Genomic DNA, 21,565 nt, shown 5'->3' with positions numbered 1-21,565 from the left:
TATTATTGTGCAGATATTGGATGGCCATCTGTCAGGAGTGGTTGGATTGTGTCCTCCTGCATGATATAAGGAAGTTGAACTGGATGATCCTTAGGTGTATCTGCTAACCTTAGGATTGTATGATATTCTTATTCTTGTTGTTGTTGTTGTTGTTGTTATTATTATTATTATTATTATTGAGAGGCTGGCTGGCCATCTGTTGGGAGTGCTTGGATTGTATTGTCCAATGGCAGAGTTGGGTTGGACTGGATGGCCTTTAGGGGCCTCTCCTAACTGTCTGATTGTATGATTTGATTTGTATTATTACTGTGCAGATCTTGGATGGCCATCTGTCAGGAGTGCTTGGTTTGTGTCGTCCTGCATGGTAGAAGGAAGTTGAACTGGATGATCCTTAGGGGTGTCTCCTAACCTTATGATTGTATGATATTCTTATTCTTATTATTATTGAGGGGCTGGGTGGTCATCTGTTGGGCGTGCTTGGATTGTGTCCTCCATGGCAGAATTGGGTTGGACTGGATTACCACAATAATTATTTCATATTACAGTAGAATCTCACTTATCCAACATTTGCTTTTCCAGTGTTCTGGATTATCCAACGCAGTCTGCCTTTTAGTAGTCAATGTTTTTGTAGTCAATGTTTTAAATTCATTGTGATATTTTGGTGCTAAATTTGTAAATACAGTAATTACAATATAGCATTATTGAGCATTGAACTACTTTTTCTGTCAAATTTGTTGTATAACATAATGTTTGGTGTTTAATTTGTATAATCATTACCTAATTTGATGTTTAATCAGCTTTTCCTGAATCCCTTCTTATTATCCAACATATTCACTTATCCAACGTTCTGCCGGCCTGTTTATGTTGGATAAGTGAGACTCTACTGTATATTTATAATCTTATATTATCTGCTTAGAACTGGATTATATGAGGCCCCTTCTACACAGCTGTATAAAATGTACACTGAAGTGAATTATCTGGCAGTGTGGACTCAAGATAATCCAGTTCAAAGCAGATAATATAAGATTATAAATGGGTAATATAGCTGTGTGGAAGGGCCTTGAGTCTACACTGCCATATAATCCAGTGAAAATCAGATAATCTGTATCTTATAGGCAGTGTGGAAGAGGCCTGAGGCCTAACTGTGCCTGTCCCCTGGGCTGAGTAGGTTGCTAGGAGACCAAGTGGGCAGAGTTTAGCCTTGTAACTGGCAGCAATTGGATAAAAACAATTATTCCTTTCCCTCTAATTAGGACTTTATTTTTCTTTTCTTTTTGTTGTATGAACGTAGAGGCATGGATGAGGGGTTGTGTTGCCAAGTGTAGTGTTTCTGGGATGTGTAGTTTGTTGTTTTGTCCTAGGCCAAATTTTTTTTAAACTTTTATATATATAGATACACTAGGCACCTGTGAACTTCTCGATAAAGCAGGGGGAGTTTTGTGATCCCACCGCTGCCACCATTAAATATGTAGCGAGGGAGTAATTAGGGAACTATTAAGAAACTTCTCACAAAGGCAGGGGGCGATCCTTTCAGGATCCCAACCACTGCCAGCAATAAACACATGAGTGCGGACATGCGTGCGTGTGAGGCAAAGAGGCTTTGAGGGGAGAGCGATGGAAGAATCCTCGCAAACTCTGTCAGTGCGGTTCACAACTCGAAGACACTATCTCTATTGAAACAAAGAAATGTTTATTTATGAATTCTTTGGCACATAGCATATCTTGTTACAAGGTTCTTTTTTACTTCAGTTCCACTTGGTTATAATAAATATTGTCTTACACTCACTTGGTTACACAAAGCTGTTGATATATAACTTTCCAAACACTCAAACTTAGTTCAACTTGTTAATGCTCTATTTTTTCTTTCAGAAATATATATTTCTCCACAGTCTTTTTGACTGGGTACTTTAATCTCAAAGTTACTCTTCACTCAAGTCAACCCGACTGAATCCTAGTCTCCAAAGACTCTTGATTCCTCTCAGTTTTTCCTAACTGAGGACCCAGACTTAAATCAGTCTCTTTTTACCTCAGTATACATTGGTAGCCACAAACATGAATACATACATCTTCCATCTAGCTCACCGGCTAGAAACTCAAACACAGACATCTTCCTTCTAGCTCCCTAACTACGTAGCAACTCAACAACTTTTTAAAATCTTCCCTCCTTTTTCCTTTCAGCTAGCTCCACCCCTTTCTTGCTAGCCTCTCCAAATAGTTACATTTCTACAACAGTAGCTACGTTACCATGGCGATGCACAACGAATCAGAAGTAGCTAACTCCCGCCTACCTTTGCCATAAACCAACATTAATAACATATATAAAAATCCCCATTATAATTACATTTACCGTTACATAATGGCATAGATCTTTCTGTATTGATTTTGTTTTCCAATTCAAATGATTTCTTTAAAAGGTCAATAGTAAACCTGTGTTACTTTTTATGTTGCATTTGCATTCTGTAAGCATCATTAGATAAAAAAATATGTTCAGTACATGGGGACTCTGTCTTGTAAAACACTGTGTTTTATTTTTGGAATACAAAATGTACAAACATCTGGTCTGTGGTAAAATACTACACATGTTTCATTCATAACTATTCCTTTTTGGATATTTGCAGATGGAGTCAAAGGAAGCTTGTGGTTTGTAACTTATTCGGGTGGGTCTCTTTATATGGTGGGGTTGCATTCCTGGGCTTGCAGTGTAAATTGAGACAAATGTAAATTGGAGGAGTCAGTTCCATAGGTAATCCTTGGAGACTGGGGGATGGATTCCCATGGAGATGCAATAGTCACAAAGGTAGCCATTTAACTCAATCTGACACTAATTTTTAAAGAATTTTAAGGTATAAAACATCACAACTTATTTTTCCAACTTAAAGAAATGAATGCATGTTCTCTAGAAACACCAAAAGAGACAATAACAAGAAGACTTTGTTGGGTTGAGTTGGCCATTAGACAACAGTTCCTCTTCAAATGAGCACACTGATAGTGAGCAACTGAGGAGTACTACATTCTTTTGCTGTGCTTTTGCCAGCAGCCCGCTCAGGTAAAGAGAGAAAGAAATGGGGGCACTATCTGTGTACCCTGGGTAGCAGGTTTGCCAAATGAAGAAAGGAGACACTAGTTGCTTAGTCCACTCCTAAGCAAGCAGAATAAACTTTTTCCAACTGTAACCAAGATTTCAGTTTATGCCTCTCTCATGTTTCCTCTGCAAACAGGCAAAGAAAACTCATTCTTCCAAATGATGGCAAGGTTTGAATTTCTTCCTGACCCTCCCCCACTGTGGGAAGGTAAAATAAAACAAGTACAGCTAGCTTTTCTTACCACTCAAAACTCCATGCCCAAATTCCAAAAAGCTTCAATTTTTTGCTCACCCTCCATGTTCTTTTGCCCCTCTCTGCTCTCTACAAGCATGCTGGGAAAGCTATTCGTTGTGTCTCTCTATGTATTTAGTTTTGGAGAAAGATTGTCTATTTCAAATATTGAAAATCAGGAAATGCGTATTTCAACTTGCCTTCATTTGAAATGAAAAAGCAAGCTTTTTAAAGAACACAATTGATACATTGATCTTGGATTATTGCTCTCAGATAGAGTAATCGATATATTATGTGTATTAAGAAGCTGGTCTGTGAGCCTGTATGACCAATTAAATATCACTTGGGAAGGTGTGCTTTGCAGTTTGCTGAAGCCATGTTTGCAAAATATGTCAGCTTTTTACAGGATTTTTTGCATGAATATAGCACATTTGCTATCTAATGGTATTGCTGCTAATGGGCAATTTTTTCATTATGCTTGAGAAAATACAATGCTTATGTTACCGTACAATGAAAATGTAATGCATTGTATTACCGTACAACAGGGCACAGTAAGAAGTTTACTGTAAGAGTATTTGCTCAGCAGTGCTGTCTTACATTCTTTGATGTTGGTATTTCATATCTGATTGCAGTAACGCTTTTTATGAAATATCCTGTAACTTCAAAGAACTTTAATTCAACCTTGCAACCATTCTAATAGGTAGCCAAGGCATATTGTCAGGTGTGATAAAATGTTTGAAAGTAAAAACAAATTGTTACATGATATTTCCAGACAATTCTTGCTCTAGTAAGAATCTCCCCTCCCCCACCCAAGTAGCATTTTGCCTAAATCAAAGTTTCACTTTGCCTGAAACTATGTCCTTCTATCCTGCCAGCCAGCCATCCTTTTATATATATCCTGTTCTCCCAATGTAGGATTCAGGCTTACAAAAAGGCACAGAATGCCATAAACACACATATAGTGGAAAGCATGCAAAATGAAATATTTGATAACAGAATTAATAAAGGTAAAGGTTTCCCCTTGACATTAAGTCTAGTCGTGTCCGACTCTGGGGGTTGGTGCTCATCTCCATTTCTAAGACGAAGAGCTGACATTGTCCATAGACACCTCCAAGATCATGTGGCCGGCATGCCTGCATGGAATGCTGTTACCTTCCCGCCGAGCGCTACCTATTGATCTACGCACATTTGCATGTTTTTGATCTGCTAGGTTGGCAGAAGCTGAGGCTAACAGTGGGAGCTCAACCTGCTTCTCGGATTCAAACCACTGACCTTTTGGTCAACGAGTTCAGCAGCTTAGAAGTTTAACCCACTGCACCATCTTATTTTTGAACAAGGATTTTAAAAATTACATCACTATTCAAAACCCATTAGTCAGTTGCTGGAAAAGAATAATAGAATCATAGAGTTGGAAGACATCTCATGGGCCATCCAGTCCAACCCCCTGCCAAGAACCAGTAAAATCGCAGCCAAAGCACCCCTGACAGATGGCCACCCAGCCTCTGCTTAGAAGCCTCCAAAGGAGCCTCCAAATTTAAGGAGCCTTAAAAGCCTCCAAAGAAAGCACAACCAAAATGTGTCATCATAGTTTTCTTCAGGAGGGAGTTCCAGAGTGTTGGAGCAACCACAGAAAAAGCTTTCCTTACATTTCTGACAATTGTGACTCAGTAGGTGTTGGGACAGAAAGAAGTGTCTATCCTGAAGATTTTAAAGCTTGGACAGACTCATGGGAAAATATGGTTATTCAAATACAAGAGTGAGTCTTATAGGACACCACTGCCATCCAGAAACATACTGGCAGCCTGTGGAGCTACTGCAGTAATGGAGTTATGTGCTCCCTGTAAACAACACCCTTTAGCAATCTGGTTGCAACTCTTGGACCAGTTGAAGTTTCTGACATAGTCTGCATTTCAGTATTCCAATCAAGTGATTTCACTTTTGAGCAGCTCTTTGCCAGAGCTGATACAGTAGCAGCAAGGCAACTTAAGTGTTAGTGTAGTTCTCAAAGGACTGTCCAATAGTGCCTAGGTGCCACATGGTTGTGTCAACATTGCAAGCTGGCTGAGAGCTCTTTGAAATATACTGACTCATTTAGATCCATGCTGAATTGAATTATAGACCCATCAGAGTACCTAAATTGCCATATTGGACATTATTGATGCCGTTGTCAGCTTGGATCTGGTCACATGTTGCTCCCTTTGTGTGGTAAGTAGGATTAGGAGTGGTCCTTGAACCTGTTTGCCTCATGGTTTCCATGCAGTAGGGCTGTAAATCTGCTCTGCAGTTATGAACTGGTTACTGTGAGTTTTCCGGGCTGTATGGCCATGTTCCAAAGCATTCCCTCCTGACGTTTCGCCCACATCTATGGCAGGCATCCTCAGAGGTTGTTGGAAACTAGACAATTGGGGTTTATATATCTGTGGAATGTCTGAATTGTTCAAGTTGGTGAACCTATTTTGAGGATAGCATTCAGTACCTCGGATAGCTGTTAACACTAAGGGTAAACCCAGAGCCAATTTTCTATCTAAATGGCATGGAAATTATCAGCTGCTACTGCCTTGACCTCTGACATTTTATTTACCACTGTACCTTCTTGCCTCCTCAACTCACATGGAAGGTAATGTCAAGTCTAAAGAACCTGTGGTTACCTGAAAATTATTATTTCTCTTACACTTTGAGCCAATAAAATTTGTAAGCCCATTTGGAGGTGGGAAGGTGGAGAAGTAGAGTGCAAATATCCAAACACGTTGGCAAATAAAAGCCTACTGTTGGTTGATTTATTTGTACATGCTTTTGCAGTAGTTTTTTCTTGGAGAGCTTGAATTGGTATTGCAAGAGCAATTATCGATATGTATTATTTCCATCTCCTTGCCTTATAAAGAATAGCTCTTTAGCAGCTTAAAATGGTTATTTACGGCTTTTCTTCCTGTTGGCAGTTTATGATTAATGAATGCAAGATACTATTTGTCTGCTTTGTTACCACAATCTGCCTTCTATCATGTTGTGTTTCTGGAAAGGCAAAATCATTGAAAAAGAGTTCCTGGTGGCCTTTTGCATACAAACACTTGAAAACATTGCAGCATACTTGAAATTTTATAGACAGTTTCCCTGCAAGAATTTAGGCTTTAGCAAAGTTAGTTCATGACTTTGACAATTCTGTTTTTCCTGAAAGTCTTATGAGGATTAATTGTGAATGCCTTGAAAGAGAAATATTTAATAGAATTCATAACAATAAAGATAAAGCTTAGATGGTTTCTGTCATTTGTAAATAGAAACCATTTGACCACAAAGTCTCTTATTGACCTCAGAATTGAATTAGGGTTAGTGATGGGCAACACAGAGCCTTGGGCTGTCATGCCCTGTCTCCTGTATGCTAACTCAACAGCAAAGTGAAAGCATCAGTGTCTGCTTTTAAACAGTAGCTCTTAATTCAGTGTAAACTTAGTGTAAACTTTAAACTATGGTTGGTTATGAATCCAGAAGTGTGAATCAGTTTGATGATGACATGATGAATACCACTGCAATGTATTAAATACATTCATAAGTGAAGTAAATCCTATATTTCAGTTAGAGGTCAGAGAAAATAAAGATAATGATTTATTTCAATTCATGTTCATATGTACATTCAAGCACCTGTGTGAGAAATGATTGGAGGTCCTTGGTATGGCTCCACAATGCTGTTTTATGTAGCCAATTTTGGTTTGAGTCAATAACTTTTCCTCTGAGGCAGCTTATTGTGATTGGCTATCATGTAACAATCATACACAGTATGCAGAAAATAGGAGAAGTAACCAATTCTGGGCTCCACATTTCCTCTATCTTGTTTTAAATATTGTTCCAAGTTTTCATGAGTGAAAATTCTGGTAATTCCAAGAAGTGAATTCTCCCATACTGTTTTGTGTGTGCCACTTTTCCTATTCCCAAAATATTATTTGGTAGATTTTTCTTTCTTAATAAACGAACAAAAAATCTTAATCTTCCTGTTGCTGGCTGTGTACTTCCATCCAAACAGAAAGTACATAGCCAACATAATGACCTAAGTGAGGGCAAATGAGGCCTTTACATTGTTCTTACTTTGAATGGAAAAAGAGGAGGAGGGAGTCTGTTATAAAGTCAGCCATGCTGTCCCTCCTAGCTTTCCGCCACGTGCTGGCAGGCAATGAATCTCTTAAGGTGATCAGCATGAGAAGGAGGCTTCAGTGCAACAGGTCCTTACTTCCACATCCTAAATAGGTATACTTTTGAATATAGTTCATAGCCATCCATACTGCTCAGCAACAATGTAGAAAAAGGTTAGTATCCAGATTGTATTTCTACTGACAATTATGGGGACAATTATGAGCTGTGGCAAACAGGTTGCGCCTGTAGTCAGATGAGCATTTTTTGTCTGATTGAAGGTTGCAACCTCTATGTACCTTCAAGTCAACAACCCTATAGGAACTCTCTCATGGGTTTTCTAGGCAAGATTTGCCTTTCTCTGAAGTCGAAAGCATGTGACATGTCCAAGATCACTATCCAGCATTTCCATGGCTGAATGGAGATTAAAACTTTAGCCTCTAGAGCAGTGGTTCTCAACCTGTGGTCTGTGGACCACCAGTGATGTGCAAAAACTAAATTATGATCCACAGCCTCACTGTTTCTACACCATTGCAATGGGAGCAACTGGTCTCGGGAAACCCTCTTATAGTGCTGAGGCTTATTAAATATGGTTTTCTGTGGACAAGCAGATGGTGACTCCTGTATCAGAAGCTAGAACTGATGTGGTCTATCCAATGCAATATTCTGAATCGGCACCCCAAATTACCAAACCAAATCTAAAGTTGACCAAAAACTGGTGTACTAATGTTGGAAAATGGTCCCTGGTCAAGTGGTCAAAAAAAGGTTGGGAACCACTGCTCTAAAGCTATAGTCCATCACTTAAACTACTGCACCATGCTGAATAATATTTATGAATGTATCTGATTGTAGTTGTATCCAACTTCCTTCCCAACATAGGGACTCAAAGCAGCCCACAACAAAATTAGATTGAAAAAGGTTCCAATAAAACTCGACGTTAAAAATAATATTTAAACAATATTGAGTTAAACCTAAAAAAAATCAGTGAAGAAAAAACACCCAACCATCAATCACCTCTTCCTTGCCAGCAGGCCAGTTGTCAAAAACTTGCTTCAACACAAAAGGTTTTGCCTGCTGGCAGAAGGAAGAAGGAGTTGTGCAGCCTGGTAATAGTCACTGTGGAAGCCCTTGTTGAGGTAGTAAGAGCACAGAGGTCTATTCCTACACTGTGATATTCCTAGTTGGATTAGAGTGCCTGATTTTTTTTTATTACTGCTACTAAAAAAAGGAGCCCATTCATTTTGGCAGTAGGCTCTGGTACCCCTCTTTCCCTCCTCTTTGCCAGAAAAGTCACTGAGAAGAGAGAGGCACATTTTGGGAATACAAATGCTCACAAGTTGTGTGCCCAGTTTTGTTTTGGTTCTAAGTCAGTGACAGCTAGACAGGCTGTGATGTCTTTGGCTGAACAGGCCCAGTGTGACTGGGTTAGACAGCAAGCAAAAGTATATTGTAAGATCTTACAGAAAAAATGAAAATGGAGCCTGTTGTAGTGCTAAATCCTTGAACTAAAAAACATAGTAATACTGGTTAGTCTTTGCCATAATTGAAATTGTGATTTACTGGATGTGTAGCAGGAAAAAAGAACTCAGAGGAAAATGATGAGGAGATAATTCTTTGTTTGTTGAAATTGGACAGACTTCTGTTTCAGGCTGTAAGGATACAAAAAGAAATGCAGAGAAATGAAAGAATCAAAACCAAATTGCTTGAAAGAGCATTTTGTTTCATTCCCTTGCTTTGTTATGTATAGAGAACTAGAGTGAAATGATGTGTGATGTTTTTGTGGTACCATTGATGATGAGTAGAAAAACAGTTCCTTGTTTTCCTTTTGCACACAGCAGCAGTGGTTGTGTATTGTCTTTTAGATACCACATCAATTGTAGTTTATTTTATTAAATTTCATGAAAAAGATCAGGATTGCAGGTAATCTGTGTAATTGTGATGGGGGCAAGGCGTATGGGCAGAGAGATCCCTGTCACATCTTCTGCATCAGAAATTTGTACATTTTCTCATGTCTACTGAACAGCTGGTTGTGGTGGGTTGTTAGGAGAACAGTATACAGTAAAATCTCGGTAATCTGAGCCCCGGTGATCCGAGGCTCTGGATTATCCGAGGGGCCCTCCGCTCGGTGCTTGGGTCTTTAGAGAAGTGCGAGGTGTGTTGCTGCTTAGCGGCACGCCTCGCGCTTCCGCGCTTGGGCCTTTAGTTTTCTCCCTCCGTCAGACGCTTGGACCTACAATCTGGGTTATCCGATTAATCCGGGTAACCCGAGTTGGGGTCTGCCCATTTAAATCGGATAACTGGGATTCTACTGTACTTTGAAAGGATGGCCCAGGGTGGGTTAGCATGGCGAAGGACTCTGCCTATATATCTTTCTCCTGACTGCAATAGTTTGGTAGGCTGGTATGGGTACAGTACCAATTGTAGAGGGAAAGAGGCACAAAAAGGCGAGGCATAACACTGTGGTTGCAATTCAGCAACCCCTCAGCATAGTGTAAATACCTGCACGTGGAAATATGCTTAGGTAGGGTTTTCCCCTGACATTAAGTCTTGTCATGTCTGACTCTGGAGGTTGGTACTCATCTCCATTTCTAAGCCGAAGAGCTGGCGATGGCCGTAGACACCTCCAAGGTCATGTGGCAGGCATGACTGCATGAAGCGCCATTACTTTTCTGCCGGAACAGTACTTATTTATCTACACAAATTTGCATGTTTTCGAACTGCTAGGTTGGCAGAAGCTGGGGCTAACAGCGGGAGCTCACCTTTGCTCCCCTGATTCGTACCACCAACCTTTTGGTCCGCAAGTTCAGCATCTCAGCTGTTTAACCCGCTGCGCCTCCCGGGGCTCCTAGCCATACACAATCTTCCTGCAGAATAACAATGTTACACAGCACATGCCAGTGACTAGGTGCAGTCAGCAGTGGGCAACTACAGTGTGCAGTATATAACTACTAGGCTTGATCGATCCACGAAAAATTTGATTCTAAACTCGTTTCAAAACTAGAGGGGGGCAGCTTTTCGTTTCTGATGGTATTTCCGAATTTGGCCCCCCAAAAAATTCGAAATTAACGAAAATTCGTTATTTTCTAAATTAATTCGTTAATGGCGGACGCGCATGCGCAATTCCCAAAAACAGCACAGAGGGAGAGGACTTTACTGGACTCTCCCACCCTCATTTTTTGAGTGATCTTCTTCCAACTTGGTACAGTGGTAGAACACATTTAACACTGATAGCTCACCAAAATTTGGAACGTTTCCCTTATCCTCTGGTTTTTGGTGAATTTTCATAGCTTTTATAATAAACCATTTTTTAATAATTGCAGAAATCTGTTCCTGGTTTGAAAGTCTTATTTCCTGTTATATTGGGTTGTCTTTACTGTGAAAGTCATTGTTCTACTTCAGAAACTTTGTTTTTGTGGCTGAAACTTTGTTCAATTGGTGTGTGTGTGATATATACTGTGTATATATATAGTCCCTGCATAATGTGTGTGTGTGTGTGTGTGTGTGTGTGTGTGTGTATAGGTAAAGGTAAAGGTATCCCTTGATGTTAAGTTCAGTCATGTCTGACTCTGGGGGTTGGTGCTCATCTCCATTTCTAAGCCCAAGAGCCAGTGTTGTCCATAGACACCTCCAAGGTCATGTGGCCGGCATGACTACATGGAGTGCCATTACCTTCCCGCCACAGCGGTACCTATTGATCTACTCACATTGGCATGTTTTCAAGCTGCTAGGTTGGCAGAAGCTGGAGCTAACAGCGGGCACTCACTCTACTCCCGGGATTTGAACCTGGGACCTTTCGGTCTGAAAGTTCAGCAGCTCAGTGCTTTAACACACTTCGCCATCGGGGCTCATGTATATATAATATACATACACATACACACAATGTGGAGAATATGTGGAAAGGTAGATAGATAAGTTGGGAGCCACAGCGAAGGCACCTTCCTGGGAGCAAGGTCTAATAATAATAATAATAATAATAATAATAATAATAATAAAAAATCCCTTACAATATCCAAGATGGCTCACTGCTACAGAATCTTGGGAGGTTTAGTTTGATATGGTACCATTATTGGCAGAGAAAGCTAAGCTGTAGGAGTTGAAATCCAATCATTTATCCTCCCTATAGAATCAATTTTATATGCATTTTTAGCTACAGAAAAGCTAAAATCAGGACAGTAAAAGAACAACACCCAGAAAATGGGAATTCCAGACAGGAAACAATCAGGGCCAGCTAATACCTCCCAACAAAGGATTCCCCCAGGTAGGAAGCAGCCAGGCTTTGAAGCTGCAAGGCTATTCAATGCTAATCAAGGTGACCAATTGCAACATTCACACTTGCCTCCCACAGACAAGAGTTCTTTCTCCCACCCTGGACCTTCCACAGATATATAAACCCCACTTGCCTAGCTTGCACAGACGTCAAAACCTCTGAGTATCAGGCCTGAGCTGAGGCGGCGGTGGCCATTTCCCCCCTCCGTCTTCCTCCTCCTCCTCGGCCTCCTTCCCCCTCGCCCCCTCCCATTGGCTGAGCCCGTGACGCCCCTTTTGCTGAGGGGCAAAAGGAAAGGGCCTGAATGGTGGGAGTTTGGGTGATTTGCAAAAGCTTTTTTTTCCTAACGAAAAAAACAACGACATAACGAAAAACGGCCTCTCGCGATTCGAAACCGCGATATCCAGACGTGTGGACAACCAATGCCGTATATTGCTTCAAAACAAACGAAAATAACGAATTAATAACGGTTAACGGGGAAAACGAATTATTTGAGCAAGCCTAATAACTACAGTGTACAATTTTACGGCATGTGCAAATCTACTTCTGCTACTGTCATCTGTTGAACTGTGGTGAATAATTTTCCCAGTATACATAGCATCACTTACACATGCATATCTCACTGTGTGGCTCTGAGTATGTGGTAGATTGTGGTTGGTGGGTAGGTTGTCCTTTGTCTTATCCATCTGCCCTGTCCTCTTGGACTGGAATTTGCCCTTTGCCTTTGCCACCTTATGGCCCCGCCCACCCTTACTTTAAATATAGTCTAGTGTCAAGAATTGTGTCCTACTGAGTATTGAATCCTAAGTTGGATCAGAGGAGGTGAAATTGCATTTTGTTGTATACTCATTTTTGGCAGGTTACTTTTGGTTGTCCTTCTGTAAAGTGGCAATAAACACAAAGCTGTTTTGTGGTTTCAATAAAACTTGTACAGTACTTTGATTGCTGACCCTGTGTAAATAACATGTAACAGTGGTAGTTCAACAATTGGAGCAGTGTCTACCCAAAGGCAAACCAACAAATCCATCAGTGTTGGAAAAAGTGTCCCATGCCCCGTTGTGTTTTATAGTGCCTTTTATGTATACCAAGCCAAACTATGCATATTCAAAGCTGGAGAATGTGCAACATTACATTTTATAGATGTCATTACTAATGCCATTAGGCAGTATGCTTTGAATTTCTTTTTTTAATTATAATGTTTTAATATTGGATACTATGCGCAGAAAACTGAAAAAAAGACCTTCAGTTATCAATTTAGCATTTCCCTCTTGTGGTCTTTATAGCAACTCCAAATCATTCCCCCATTTTTATAAAATGTTCAAAATCTTACATAGCCCTCCTCGATTACCTTCAAACCCTAACAAGAATATGAACAACACTCTTTTCATGAAAAAAATAGAACTGCAAAACAGAGACAGCATTGGGTTGTTGTATGTCTTTCGGGCTGTGTGGCCATGTTCCAGAAGCATTCTCTCCTGACGTTTCGCCCACATCTATGGCAGGCATCCTCAGAGGTTGTGAGGTATGGAGAAAACTAAGCAAAGAGGTTAATATATATCTGTGGAAAGTCTAGGGTGAGAGAGGTCAGTGTGAATGTTGTGTAGTTAATCACTTTAATTAGCATTGAAAAGCTTATCTGCTGTCTTCTTCCTGCCTCTGGGGCATCCTTTGTTTAGAGTCGTTAACTGCCCTAGGTTGATTCATGTCTGGAAATCCTCTGTTTTCAGAGTATTGCTTTTTATTTACTGTTCTGATTTTTGAGTTTTTTAATACTGGTAGCCAGATTTTGTTCATTTTCATGGTTTCTTCCTTTCTGTTGAAGTTGTCCACATGCTTGTGGATTTCAATGGGTTCTCTGTGTAGTCTGACATGATAGTTGTTAGAATGGTCCAGCATTTTTGTGTTCTCAAATAGTATTCTGTGTCCAGGCTGGTTCATCAAATGCTCTGCTATGGCTGATTTCTCTGGTTGAATTAGTCTGCAGTGCCTTTCATGTTCTTTGACTCTTGTTTGGGCGCTGCGTTTGGTGGTCCCTATGTAGACTTGTCCACAGCTGCATGGTATCCGGTAGACTCCTGCAGAAGAGAGAGGATCCCTCTTGTCCTTCGCTGACCGTAGCATTTGTTGGATTTTCTTCGTGGGACAGCATTTTATGGAAATGTCATGCTGGTATTTCGTCAGTTAAGAACAATCTACAACCCTCAAGCCAGTCAAGTATTTCATTTAATCAGTCAATAGTATTTTGGTGTACCATGGCATGTCATTTCCCTTTACTAGAACTGTTTTTCATCAATTTTTCAAACATATTATGTAAAAGGGTTCCAGAAAGATAATGAATATGCCTATTAATGCCTACTGTGGAAAAGAGAAAGTTTTTTTTTAAAAAAAGAACTAGCTGCTTAACAGTGTGATCTCCCTTGTGCAGAGAAATGCTGTTTCATGCTTATTCATTAGTTGAGCTCAATCATAGAATAACAAACTTGCGACACTTATGAATACATTTTTCTTGAGCAGAATTAGGAGAATATGTTACCTTTCCTGCAGACAGAATACAAGTAAATCCAAATATTATTAATAGTAGTAACTAGATACCTGAATGCTGAGCTTATATTTACTGTCGATGGAATTATATTGTTAAAAAATGTTGCAACATGGAATGTATTTGGAATCTGAATTTTCTAGACTTTCCGATTTGTTTAGAAACATCTGTGAAGTCAGCCTATGGGAAACAACTACATGTATATTTTCTGGGACTTATTTTAAATATTTATGTGGCTTAGTTTTAGTATTAACTATTCTTATGTTTATAGCATTCACAGATAACTGTTAAGATTTAAATTGTAGTTTAATTACAGTTGTTTTTGTCTGTAGTATAGTACCTGCTATATTTGTTGATACTACATTCTAATAATGCTGTAGTAACTGTATGCGGGGTAGATATACTGGCAGGTGATATTTTTGTTTTGTTAATTGTAGTAGAGAGAGAAACAGGAATTATTTCACTGTGGAATCAGTTCACCTTGTTTAGCCATGTTCCCTGTGCGAAAACTAAACCATTATACCGTAATTATCATCATAATGCAATTCTTGGGTGATGGGTAGTTGGGAGAATTTCCATGGTATTTGACATTTGCAGTATGATGCTTACATGTACAGACCTGATCTTTAAAAGATGAGTAATTCTGAAGGTATAGGCATAATTTTCCTTTATTAAAGCTTTATCACCAATCCTTGCTTACACAGCAAGCTAATTTTTTCAAAATTCAATTATCACAAGGACAAAAAGTGAGGCAAAATCTTCTGAAGAGGAGCACAGACAGCAAAACAAACACCAGAGGGTGTTAACCCTTCCCTATGCTATCCAAAGGAAGGAAGGAAGGAAGGAAGGAAGGAAGGAAGGAAGGAAGGAAGGAAGGAAGGAAGGAAGGAAGGAAGGAAGCTAGCTAGAGTTACACTTAGAAATGTCCCTGTATTGACTTACATACAAATTTAACTTAAGAACAAACCTACAGAATCTATCTTGTTCGTAACTTGGGGACTGCTTGTAATAAGTTTCAAAGATCTTCTAGATTCTTCTCCCCCCTCCTTTCTCTCTCTCTTTCCCCTATTTAAGGATGAAATAGTTAACATGGCTATCTGTTTCAAAACCTTTAAGGAGAAAACAGACTGTACTGTAGTCCTAATCTTAAATTAGTGTATTTGCTAGCCAACAGTAGCTGTTCATTAATTCATTCATTAATTCATTCTTTTATTTATTTATTTACTGAAATTCTCCTTTCTGCAATCCTGAGTCTCATTATTCAGAAATTTCACAGTGTAAAGGCAATGACAAGAGGCAGTGGCAAGAAACATTCCCACTCTATTAAGCTCCTTTGTTCAAATTGGAGAAAGAAAGGCAGCCCTTCCTTCTCTTTTTAATAGGGACTTACTGTAGCCTCTCTGCAAGTCTCATGAGGCTTGTAGAAAGACTGCTAAGTCTCATGAGTCTTAAACAGTAAGGTCTTATTAAAAATGCTCCAAGCACGCAAAAGAGCATTTCCAGCATTCATCTATGGAAAAGTTGACTTAGATGTCTTAAACTGATTTTTTATCAAAAAATTAGCTTATACATGAGTATGCACAGCATGCATACCTTTGTTTATAATTTAATAAAAAGAATTTTATTTCACTCAGCTTATTAATAATTGTTATAAGCATCGGGTGCTTCGTGCTGCGGTTGTGGTTTTTTTTACATAAAACGAAGCGTTCTGTAATAATTCTGTTTTGATGAAAGAATGCTAATGGTTGTGTGAAGTTAGATTATTATGCATATGATTGCAATTGAATTCATTTCCTATAATACTAATTATGCAAAATGTTGTCTTCCGTTCATAATTTCCAGTGCCTTGTATTAAATGCATTTCTGTTTATCAGAATGTTGCTTCCTGTATTACTTGATGAAATAAACCAGGAGTGGGATAGGATATTGTAGAGTCAAAGTTGTGTAAAAGGGCTTCAGGAATTTATTACCTCACAACAGTTATCCCAAGTTGTTTTACATTCCCCAAATCCCACCTACATTTGTCAATCTTAGATGTCACTAATTATTTTTCAGATGATTAACTTAAGCAGTGAATATAATCTTTCAGAACAATTAAAATTACATTTGTTTGAAATAAACTGTTATGTTTAATAGCTAATGGTTTGACAGAGCTTACAACTATACAACAGCCTTGTAAAATAGGTTGCAGAAGTCTTTCCGGGTGGTAAGAGGGTGTGAATTGGATGACAGTTCCCTTCTTTGAAAGTTCACTTGATTTCTTTGCTGGTCACGGACAATTCCATACGTTTGCCACCTGTCTGGCTGTCTAGGGGTACCGTGTAAGTGCTTAAAATATAAGATTGCCATATGACCAAAATGATCCTTTCCATTGTAGTATGAATAAAAGCCCTAATGGCTATGGAGTCATCAGTAGTCGACTCTTACCTTCTTACTCCAGGCCTCCCCACTTATAATAGCAACAGATCTTTTCTATTTTGCAGTAAAAATACAAGATACATTTTTATGATACAGATTTTACCACTTTATTGCAATTACAAAGTTTACCACATGTAGAAAATACTGTACTAGGTAATTACTTATTTCATTGCATAATAGTTGCCACTGCATATATGTTGCATACCCATTTTGGGGGTGCCAAAATAGAAACTTTTGATATTCCTTGCATAATAGTTGCGCCCTCCCTCACGCCTGACCCTTGGAGTTACATGGCTTCCCAGCCTTTACTTGCAGCAAAGCAAGCCCTGTAGCTGCAAAGGGAAGATGTGAGCAGGTGGGTGAACTGCATTTTTATCACGTAATAGTCACTTCTGCATAATAGGCACACCCTCCTTTTTTAATTAAAAAAAAGGGGGGAACTATTATGCAGTAAAATACAGTATACTGTTTTATTTATAAAGGATCCTTCTATTTCTCCTACAACTTCCAGCAGATCCAGTGGGTTACTGAAGCTGTAGTCCAGGACATTTGAAGTCTCCTTTCTCTTGACTTCTATAAGTCCTCCTATAACATTTTTAGCAAAACTAGGGAAGCGGTCACATTGATATAATTGTGGAAAAGGTACAATGTTGGGTAAAACTGTCTTGTTTCACACTTCTACCTTGCATCATTTTATAAAGTTTGCAGCATCAGTGCATTCCAGTCCAAGATATATCCCCTATGGGGGTTGTCCTGTGCAGACAGACAGAGAAATGGGTGAGAAAATGCTTCTCAGTCACATAACGAATCGGCTTAAAAATACACACATCCCTATTAAACTCTTCTAAGCATATGCCCTGGTGGTGGCGCAGTGTGTTAAAGCGCTGAGCTGATGAACTTGCAGACCGAAAGGTCCCAGGTTCAAATCCCGGGAGCGGAATGAGTGCCCGCTGTTAACCCCAGCTACTGCCAACCTAGCAGTTCGAAAACATGCAAATGTGAGTAGATCAATAGGTACTGCTCTGGCAGGAAGGTAACAGCGCTCCATGCAGTCATGCCGGCCACATGACCTTGGAGGTGTCTACGGACAACGCTGGCTCTTCGGCTTAGAAATGGAGATGAACACCAACCCCCAGTTGGTCACGACTGGACTTAACGTCAGGGGAAAACCTTTACCTTTACCTAAGCATATGAAAGGTTGTCAGGATTGTTTGTTCATGTGGTTTTTGGTCTTTAAAACCAGAGTTCGCTTTAGAGACTTGTCTTTGTCCTTTTTTTTAGACTGCATTTAAAAATTGTTCTGGAAAAATGTTTTCATCTATTTGTGTCTGTTGTTCAGAAATCCCGGTAGATTGAGAAACAATTGACAAATGCTAATACTACTGTTGATTTTCTTTGAATACATTTTTTAAAAATAGTTTTTATTGATGAATTTTACAACTGAGTAAAAAGTGTGGGATGGGTAGAAAGATAGGGGTAGGGGAGTTTGAGGAGGGGAAATCTCGGGGGAGAGGAGGGGTGCGGGAGAAGGGAAGGAAGGATCTTTGAATACATTTCTTAAAAATATCTTAATCTTCTTGTTTTCTCTATAAATTGTTTCTAAGAACCCTTGAAAAAACGCAGTGAGTGAAGATTGAGAAGAATTCCACCACAACTTTTGCTATTGAAATTCTTGGTGTACTTTAAAAGAATCTCAATGTTTTGGTACACAAAATCATCTTTATGTTTTTGTCTGTCAAATATTATCAAAGTCAGGTGTTTCTGTCCTGAAACCTTTTATTATAAGAAATTAAGAAGTTGGCCTGATTTGAGACTCCCAAAGGCAGATTCAAAAGAATATATTTGATTATCTGTGGAAATGGTTGAAATTGGGAACAGCACTGGATGAAGCTAAAGTGAAAATGTGTACTACATAAATGGGGATGGGATAGTAAGCAATGAAATGTACTTTGTCATATAATGTTGAATGAACACACAGACATGTACCTGCATGCCCCACCCCATTTGTTGGCATTGAGGTTAAAAGAACATTTCAGTGTTACGGAATGTTAACTTAAGCTTCAAGTGGCTACATTTCTCCCAGCTGGCGATTGCTATATTTCTTTTGGAGAATGCACTGGAACAACAATAAATCTTGAGTATTCTGGGAAAGACAACTTGCACCTGGTAGTGGCAATTTTAGAAATAAATCTGGGGTGGGACAGGGACTACTTCTGGCACAGTGTTTAGTCATTCATGAATCTTTTGAAATCCTCCCCATGTCAAGTCCACAGTTGACATTATATAGATAAGGCATGGGCAAACCTCGGCCCTCCAGGTATTTTGGACTTCAACTCCCACAATTCCTATCAGCTGGTAAGCTGACTGAGATTTCTGGGAGTTGAAGTCCAAAACACTTAGAGGGCCAAAGTTTGCCCATGCTTGATCTAGACTATACAGGCTAGTGCATGTCATATAAACACAGATAATAAAGAGATGATATTTTATGTCTAACTCAAAGAAAAAGAAATTCTGTTCTATAACCTTGATATGAAAGTTGTGATGTCTCATGGGCCTTGTAGTCCCGTTCCTAGTGCTATTGTGGCAGACGAGGAGGAAAACATGGGATTTCCACCGGTTCTGCTTGAATCGGAGCCTCTCCACCTGGAGGATGTTTGTCCTCAGGAAGTTAACCAAACAAGCCTTGGGCAGAATTCTCCCCCGTTTTCCCGAAAGGACAATTATAATAGAGATAGAGGAGCCAGGGAGGCAAATCGCCGGAGTCTCAGAATCGCAGCCAAACAATTAGCTGATTAGGTCTGCTTCCCTTGGGAAATTCTAAGGAGTCATGCATCTGGACAGAGTTGGGTTTCGCTTCTTGTTCTCCAGAGAAAGTGTTCTGTTGGCGGGAAAACAAGACCCTATATAGGGGTTTTGCCGCAAGGGGAACCTTGCGGAGTCAATTGTTCAGCTTGAGGAGAGAGATGTGTGTGTGGACTTCGTAACCCCAGTTCCTTGTTTCCCGGATTAAGTTTCCAGCCTTGCCTTGTTTCACGGACTTCCTTGGACCTTGTTCATGCTTCATGTTTGCCTCGTTCAAGTCTTTGATCTAGCCAAGAATCGAGTTTATTTTCCTGCCTTGTTGTCAAGCTACATTGGACTTTAAAGACTCTGTCATTTCCCCACACTTTGCTTGGCAAAGTGTGTGTTTCGGTCAAGTGGATTAAAACTTTGAACTCTTATATCTTATATTGGACAATACATTACTGGACTATATTTGACCTCATCTGAAAGGTCTGCTTCTGAACTATATTCTTCACTTGTTTTTATTGACTTTATATATTTCTATAATAAAGATATTAGATAGATTCTGGCCTCTGTGTAAGGTTATTGGTGCTCTGCAGCCTGGGTCCTGACAAAAGTATGGATTGTAGAATGTGTACTTTTTCTGCTTAGTAGTTTGTAACACATAAGTAAAAATCTCTTCACCATTTATGTCTCTTTAAAATAATAGGGTAATTGACATTCCTCTGTTCAGCCCTAGGATGTCTGTAGATTGCATAATGTGGTCGTACCAGATGGTCAAACCCAGGTTTGACCCAAAGCTTGTGGCCACAGTTCCTTGGCTTTGATACTTTTGGGGAAATGGTTAATTAGAGGCTTCCAAGTTTGGCTGACCATACTTTTAAAGGGCTTATATATGTGAACAAAACCTTCATAAATGTTAGCATAGTAAGAGTAGATATTTAAACCTTACGTTAATGTTTTCAAAATATTGAATTTCATGCTGAAAATATGTTACAGAAGCTTTTTTAAAATTTGTATTTTAACAATTTAATTAGAATTAAATGGTCACAGTCAAATCAAAGATATCAAAAATAACGTGCACTCACTTAAAATAAGGCTGGCATGCATGCAGAATTATCCATATTGCACATGAAAAATGTTAAAACTTTGAGAACTCAGTACTAAAATTTGAAACACTTGTTTAAATCTGTGTGAATATGTTTATTATGGCATTTAGGCCTGTAGCCAGAAGAGGGGGGTTAAGGTTTCAACCCCCCCCCCCGAAATGTTTCAGGTTAAAAATACCCTGGTTTACTCATGAATTGGTTAACCAGTTAAAATTCATGAGTAAACTAGGTTGCTTTTTAACCTGAAACTTTTGGGGGGGAGGTTAACTCTTAACCCCCCTTCCCTCTCTGGCTACAGGCCTGATAGCACAGCCTTGGATTTTTCATGTTCCTTGATGTGTGTTGCTATAAGCAAAGAAATGGGAATGATTTTGATTGTGGTAACATGTGGCTACTGCACACCTCTGAAAGCAGGGAGGTAACCCTGAAATGTTCTCTGGATGGAGAGGGTATTCTAAGTCCCCAAAGGAAGAAAATATGTGTGATGGTAGTAGGTGATTTCCTGTTGCATGTAACAGAATAAATGATCTGTAGGCCCGATAAGACATTTTGAAATGGGTGACAAGACTTGAATTCCACAATCTTTCCTTCTTCCTTCTGATCCACACTGGAACAAAGGATATGGCAAGATTTACTCTTAAACATATTGCAAGGGATGTAAGGCTCTGAAGAAGAAGCTAAAGTACTTGGGACATAGGTGGTTTATTCATTAATTGTTCTTGTTGAAGGAGATGGTTCAGGAAGAGGGAGAATGCTAGAAGTGGACAACTATAACTTCAAGAGAATGGAAAACAGGATGAATGCTTGTGATGATGTGCAACTGTCATTCTTGCTAGAGGAGACATACTGAAACAAGCAAACTGATGCACCGTGAGTCAGTGAAATGACATATTTTAATTTACTAAAGTTGCATCAAATTTATGTTCTGGTTTTTGATGAAAGCAACTCTTAGTTTAAAATGCAGTAATATATTATGATGACCTCTAGTACAATCAAAGTAAAAAAATCAGTATTACCA

At 39.3% G+C, this 21,565-nt stretch overlaps 1 protein-coding gene across 3 annotated transcripts in view; it reads left to right on the top strand.

The window, feature by feature from the left end:
* mboat2 (membrane bound O-acyltransferase domain containing 2) overlaps positions 1 to 21,565 on the top strand; it is a 125,955-nt gene that overhangs the window by 67,654 nt on the left and 36,736 nt on the right. The window contains exon 2 of one of the 3 annotated variants that reach the window (XM_062983525.1): positions 21,276 to 21,417. The exons of the other annotated variants lie outside the window; for them this stretch is intronic. The gene's annotated coding sequence lies outside the window, so the exon portion shown is untranslated. The remainder of the gene's footprint in view (positions 1 to 21,275; positions 21,418 to 21,565) is intronic. 3 annotated transcript variants of the gene reach the window in all.

This window comes from Anolis carolinensis, chromosome 1 (genome assembly GCF_035594765.1).
Source record: "Anolis carolinensis isolate JA03-04 chromosome 1, rAnoCar3.1.pri, whole genome shotgun sequence".
NCBI lineage: Eukaryota > Metazoa > Chordata > Lepidosauria > Squamata > Dactyloidae > Anolis > Anolis carolinensis.
Note: the sequence above shows the minus strand (reverse complement) of the source record. Positions and strands in the feature narration are given on the sequence as shown.